This window comes from Dermacentor silvarum, chromosome 7, assembly GCF_013339745.2.
Source record: "Dermacentor silvarum isolate Dsil-2018 chromosome 7, BIME_Dsil_1.4, whole genome shotgun sequence".
In the NCBI taxonomy this organism is placed as follows: domain Eukaryota; kingdom Metazoa; phylum Arthropoda; class Arachnida; order Ixodida; family Ixodidae; genus Dermacentor; species Dermacentor silvarum.
In genome coordinates this window covers 86,790,959-86,798,179 of record NC_051160.1, presented here as the reverse complement: position 1 = coordinate 86,798,179, position 7,221 = coordinate 86,790,959, and positions in this window count along the sequence as shown.

Below are 7,221 nucleotides of genomic sequence, written 5' to 3'. Positions count from 1 at the left end.
TTAGTGACTTATTGGATACATAATTGATATCAACTGGTGTTTTGTCCCGCACGATGCAGCTGCGCTTCAATTTAGGCGTTCATTATAAAGGGCGCTAGCGGCATCAACATTTGGCCTGAACTATATAAAATGGGCAAATTTTTCTTCAGAGGCGCTTGCTTTTATATTGTAAATTTCGACCCAATCATTCTAATATTTATGCGTTTGTATGTTTTGAACATTCTAGTGCATTTTTCGGGAAGGGTGAGCTTGGGGTAGCTTATAATAAAGATTCAACTCCATCTTATAATATAGATGTCATAGAACGCTCATTGGCAATGGTGATGGGGCTTGTGGCGAGTCCCATTGTATTGGGTAACCTCTGATTAAGTGCGGCAGAGCTAATAATAATATTGATAAACAAGAAAGTTTGGGCAACATGCTGCACTCCTGTAAGACGTGAAGGCGAAAGCTTGCTGCACACTCGGTAATGCGCAGTCTCGCATCGTCGCGTTGCTGCTTTCGCAGTTGGGCTTCTTCGGCTTGTTTGCGATGCTTAGCTATGGCTTCGCGCGCTCGTATAGCGCAGTAAGACTGGAGCCAACGACGTTTCTCTTCGACTTTACGTGGCATCCTCTCAGCAGAGGATTGAAACGTATGCTGTTATGCTTGTTGTACGGTTGATTTCTGTGATGTTTGTTTTTGTTGTTGTCACTGATCTCGGAGGCGTGCGGGTGGTAAAAGAGAAGATATTGGCCGACGCATGGCAACACAGCAAGCAGATTTTAATCTCACACAAACTCAAAACTCTCAAAGCATAAACTCACTCGAACTAGCACTGAACTAAAACACAATGAATAAATAAATGTTAAAAATACAACCTAATAAATATATAAACATGCCCTTAATTCGGTCCATGATAGTTCCGGGCGTTTCCTCCACGAAAGTCTGGCAACCCTAGCCTCAGACTGCGACGTTACAAATGTGGATCGTCCTTACTCTCTTCATCGTTGTTGTTGCTCGTATTTTCAATCTTGTCAGATCTTTCTCCATGTCTTTGCTCTTGCCGACTGCCGACTGCCGATTGCTGCCTCGCAATCGGTCCGTCCACTCGCTTGTTTCCAAAGCCTGTTTAACCCGGTCGCTGTTGCTGACGTGGCAGGGAGGCTCGACGGGTTAGGCCTAGCGACGTGCTCGGCCGCCGCTTCTGTCCAGCTCCTTTCCCGAGTGCCGACGTGGCGTTCCGGGGATCATCGAACGCTGGTATGCCGAAGAAGGGGGATCCTCTCTGGAGTGCCCGGCCATGCCGTGTGGTGCTGCAGCTGGTCCACGGAGCCTCACTCGAATGTCTCCGAAGTCGACGGCTGCACCTCGGACTGCCCGCGTCACGGACTCGGCCGAACCTCCAAGTCTCCCGTCGCCAGAGCGTAGCTGACGATGCGACCTTCTCAGCCCAAGAGCCACGTCGATAATAGCTCAGCCTTGCTTCTGCCTCGACCACACCTCGTTCCATAGCGAAATAAATGTTTTCACAATGTCACCTTTACAAGATGCCCGTCGCGTTGCTCGCTTTCCCATTGGGGTGGCGGTTCCCTTAGTTCAGCATAAATTCTGTGAGGCGGCGCTCGTTACCTTTTCAACTTCCGGCGGCGGCGACAGCGGCGGTCGAAGACTTCCGCCGGCGCTTCGATAGCGCCTGCCAACTCCGAGACGGTAACAGATGCTGCAGTAATCTCAGAGGCCGCAGCACGTGATCTAAGTTGGAGACGTGCGCCACAAGCGGCGCTCGTTGCCTTTTCGCGGAGAAGAGAAGTGGGAGAGGGCACCGAACCGGGTTTACCGGACCGCGCGGCAGGCATCTAGTAAAGGAGGCATTGGTTTTCACCACCACTACCTCGGTTCACGCGCCTCGCGCACTCGCGCCGTTCGGAACGCGCCGTTCACATCGTCCTTTTCTTTCCTTTCGCCGCAGCGCTCTTACTCATGACAATTTCATTGAAAACATGCACTGTTCGTTTCACTTTTCTCAACGCTTGTTTCCTCAGCCTAATGGGGCTATGAGCCATTGCATTTTTTGCTTCCTTACGGACGTATCAGCCATTAAGAAGGTCGTGTAGGCTTTTTTCACCACTCGACTAGACGCCGCGCTTCTGTACGTTGTACGAGTATGCGTGACTCAATGAAAGTATGCACTGTTCACTTCCCTTATTGAGTGCTTGTAGCCTCTGCATTAAGAGAGGGATGAGCCATTGTTTAGGATGGTAGTTTTTCAACCATTGGAACGTTCCAATGGTTGAAAAACTAAAACGTCCGTACGGACGAGGCGTTTTTTTTCAAGGCCATCGGGGGTATGAGTCACTTAAGGCTTTCGCAATAATAAACTAATACATCTCTTACCTGCCACTGAAGTCATCGCTGGCACCGTTTTCACAACTGATACAGGATGAGTGGGTATCACGCTACCAACCGCAACCTGTGCGCCACCAACAGTCGAGAGGTCTCTTGTCGCCTCGACGCTCTCTGCAGCTTCCGCGTGGTGCCCCCAATCGAGCGAAAACCGAATGCTCTCGGTAGCAATGTTTCTTTGGGCACAGGATACAGGCCATTGCATTCGAGCTCTACATGCGGAATAGCATTGCCCGCGTGCTCACAGGTGGCGCAAGCGGTCTGAATGTCTGCCTTCGAACTGCGGCCTCCACACCCTGGTTCGGATCATCCCGCATCTAGTTTCCACTGAGACTCCACTGGCCCTCGAGTTTTAATAAAACCGCTCCCCGCATGTGTCAGATTTCTCGACACCATATAGAGCAAGGGAGCGGTTTCTTGGGGCCACTGCGAGCAGTTTAGTTCACTCGCCTAGCTTCACTCTCCCCAACCCCGACTGTCTCTCATTTCCACTCTCGTCTTTGTTCGCATGTTGTTCAAAGCTGATCTTGCAAATCAGCATGTGCTGCGGTGAAGGTGCCATATATGTGCTAGAAATAAACATTCGAACCTTATCCGCCAACCAATACTTTTCTAGCCGTTCTCATAACCCGCGCCCATCACTCCTCCTAGTTTCAATTTCATAACCAAACCTAGTTTTCTGCCATCCTCGACTGCGCATCCCTTCTGTTGGTATCCTTTCTGTAACTTTAATGGTCCCCCGGTTATCGATCCGATGCATTACATTGCCTGCCCAGCTCCAATTTTCCGCTTAATGTCAACTAGAATATCGGCTATCCCCATTTGCTCTCTGATCCACACCACTCTCTTCCTGTCTCTTAACTTTAGGCCTAGCATTTTTCGTTCCATCTCTCTTTGTGTGATCTTAACTTGTTCTTGAGCTTCTTTGTTAAGCTCCAAGTTTCTGCCCCATATGTTAGCACCGGAAGAATTCATTGATTGTACGCTTTTTTTTTCAACAGCAGGGGTGAGCTCCCTGTAAGGATTTGGAAATGCCTGCCGTATGCACTCCAACCCAATTTTATTCGTCTGTAAAGTTATTTCTCATGATCAGAGTCGCCTGTGTGTAATTGACCAAGATAAGCGGTTTTGACCAATAGCCGAGGGCTAATGGCAAAAAGGACGTCGAATCAAAATTGACTTTCCGTCTTCCGTTCGGTCTAAACTTGCATAATCAGTGTGCACATATATCAGATGGACCGTTTTCGCAGTTTTCGTGGCGGCGCGTGAGAGACAGGCTAAGTGGGGGTGGCCCAAAAATTTTTGACCAAACGTGGAGGGCTGATTGCAAAATTGGAATAGTAAATTTTGGAATAGGTATACGGTACAGCGACCATGTTCGGCGCACTTTCATCTCTTTGAGTTTTTCTTGTAAATGTTCTTGTAAATACAAAGTGTCTTCAAGCATAATCTATGTCTGCCTCCATTCATCGAAAGCCTCCAGCGAACCTATCGCCGCTATCCTTAGCAGCACTTGCGTACATCGTCTCCGGCGGTGCGTCTCGGAAACCAAAGTGGGGAAGTAACCCCAGTACCCTCGAGTGGGAGCGAGAAGAATGTGGACTTTACTTGATGAATTTCCACTTTGATTCGATTAGCCCTGAAGAAATTTTTTGGCGCACCGTATAGCCACTGCGAAAACACGTCATACACGACACAGTGTATCACCACTGCCAAAATACGCCATGTTGACACGTGCATGTAGCCAAGCTATTCGCTTGTGTTCCGCATTGAGGTGGTTATGTATTTTCATGCAGATAGAAAAGAAATTCCGCGGAACCTATGTCAAAAACGTTTTCGCGAAACATTAGCTAACATTGTATAATGAGGAGAATTATTGTATTACCAGAACTCACTGCACTGGTTCGTTTAATTTGTCTGTCTTTACTACTCTGTAACCACTCCCCTCTTTAATGCCATATGGGCCTGAGGGTATTTTTAAATAAAAAAAATAAAAATGGATCTCCACCTAATTGACATTAGCATTGAAACAACTGCCAAAGCACGTCATGTATGACATGTGTATGCAGCCAATCTACATGCTCGTGCTCCCCACTGAAGTGATATTGATAGTTTTTGCGAATAGTAAAAATCCGATGAATGTGAATGTCAATGCGATTTGTATTGGAGCAAGGTATTTACACACCGTCATGTAATGCGAAGCTGAAGCCTCTAGTTTGTCGAAATTTTTCGTGGGTGGCCGCGTGCTCCAACAAAAATGTGAGCCGATCCCGGAGAGTGTGCGAAAAACCGGAAAGCGCACATGAGGTCATCCGGTCACGTCATCGCGTGGCGTCACATTAAGAGTGATGAGTGCATCACATGACGTCATCTGGCGGTATATATATATATATATATATATATATATATATATATATATACAACACTGTTTTACCTGGAACCTATGTGACCCGCCGTGGTTGCTCAGTGGCTATGGTATTGGGCTGTTGAGCACGGGGTCGCAGGATGGAATCCCGACCACGGCGGCCTGATTTCGATGGGGGCGAAATGCGAAAACAGCCGTGTTAGTTGGTTTAGGTGCACGTTAAGGAACCCCAGGTGGTCCAAATTTCCGGAGTCCCCCACTACGGCGTGCTTCATAATCCGATGGTGGTTTTGGCACATAAAACCCCATAATTGTTTCGGAACCTATGTGGAGCAAGATTAAGAGTGTAGCCATGGATACTTTACAACCAGCCGCTCCACAACAACCATCGGAGTACGCACAAGGTGCCATCACAAGTGCGAACGCTGCGCGTCATTTCGCGCGTGACCACCTTCAGATGCCACAGGTGTCACAGAAGATTCCGTTACGACTGCCGTCACAAAAGTGTACATTACGGTCCTGGATCCTTAGTGCTCCTCTGGTCGCCAACTCGACGCCTTGGTCTCTCAGCGCAGCTTTTGCCACGCTACCACGGTCCTTATCGCGTTCTGCGCCAAGTTACCGACGCGACGTAGGAGATCGCACGGGAAAAGTCAACGTTACCATCTGCGCCGGTCTATATTGACGTAGCTTATGTTGCTCGGCTACAGCCATATAACCCGTCCGCTGATGCTGCACTCTGACCTACCCGGATGGTGCGCATTATCGCCCGGGGGGTAATGCCGTGAGACAGAAGACTACAGCATTAGGCCGGCACCGATGAAGAGGAAGTAGAGGTTCCTCCTCGCCATCTTGGCTGGCTCCTGTTACGCCTGTGCTACTCGCCGTACCTGTAAATATTTGTAAATGTGCGCTTTTTGTGCAATAATATACAATTATTTTCAGTTTTATTGGCCTGCAGGGTCCTTAGCTATCTGGAACCTGAGTTAAAAATAGCATAGATCTATGAACTAACCTGTAAAATTTCCTAAATGTTTACCAAATTCACTCGAGGCATTATGCGTTATATCACTTTTTTCACAATGTGAAACCATCGGGAACCCAAGTATTTTGGGGAGTTCGTCCTTTTGCAACTACTGTTTTGGATTTCATTCGAGAATTTCAATTTTCGAGCACTCTAATTTAGCGACATTCAATATTGCATTTGAAGATGCCTTCGAGGCTTGTGTCTATGGGTACGCTGGAATTTTATAGAGAAATGTTGTTTTACCCTCAACCTATATTCCATCGACGGTATTCAACTAAGCGTGAAATATACACGTACTCGTGTTGGCATTTTCAGAGCAAAAATACGCCGATCGTGAATGTTACCCAAATACCTATGCTGCGCTTTCTCTAAATGATGGTGGGTTTATTGCGGACATGAAACACTGCCAATCTTTACCATCACCACCAATTCAGAGGCTAGTAATATATTCTCTCATTTGAGCTCCCTGGCTACCTTTGAATCAAATATTCCATACCTTCCTCGATCAATCCGCAAATGCATTATTGAAGGCCACCTCAAGATTACATAAATGAGCTCTTAATTCTTCTGTCAATTATTTCAAGTATATTTTGAACACGTCTTAAATCATCATAACCATCACTTGCCTATTCTTATGTCCACTGCAGGACAAAGGCCTTTCCCTGAGATCTCTAAGTACCCTGTCTTGCGCTAGCCTTCAAATTTTTCAATTTCATCACCTCACTTACGTTTCTGCCATCTTCGAATGCGCCGTCCTTCCCATGGTACCTATTCTGTAAATATAATGTTCCACAGGTTATCTACCCTAAGCATTACATGGCCCGCCTAGCTTCATTCCTTTCTCTTAATATCACCTAGGATATGAGCTATCCTCATTCGCTCTCTGACCCAAACCACTCTCTTTCAGTCTCTTGGCCTTACGCCTAGGATGTTTCGATCCATCGCTCTTGGAGCGGTCCTTAACTTGGTCTTGAGCTTCTTTGTTAACCTCCGAGATTCTTCGAACGACCATCATTCATTGCTCAATGAGAGGGTATCACAACCAAACAGTTTATGCGTCTGCCAACGTCTAAAATATATTATTCAAAATCGAGAGCTTTGACACCTTTGCGCGTCATGGCAGAGTTCGAGCACCAAATTCCTGGTACATGAATGTCATCAACCTCATGTTTCTGCGTCATTTTTCTATCTACACGTGTAGTTTTTGCATAGTGGGGAAATTACAAGCGAAAGCTGCGTGCGTGTCTTTATTCCCGCCAGCTTCTCACGAAAACGATCTCCTACATCAATACCGCAGGCGCGAGGACAAGCGGGAGAGAAACGCCTGCGGTAGAGAAACGATGGTATTGCTAAATAAACACATCACTGTTTTGATGATCCAAATATAATCTCACTATCAGGGAGGCAGCAGTGTCCCTGGCTGGAGCAGTATTTTTTTTATTTG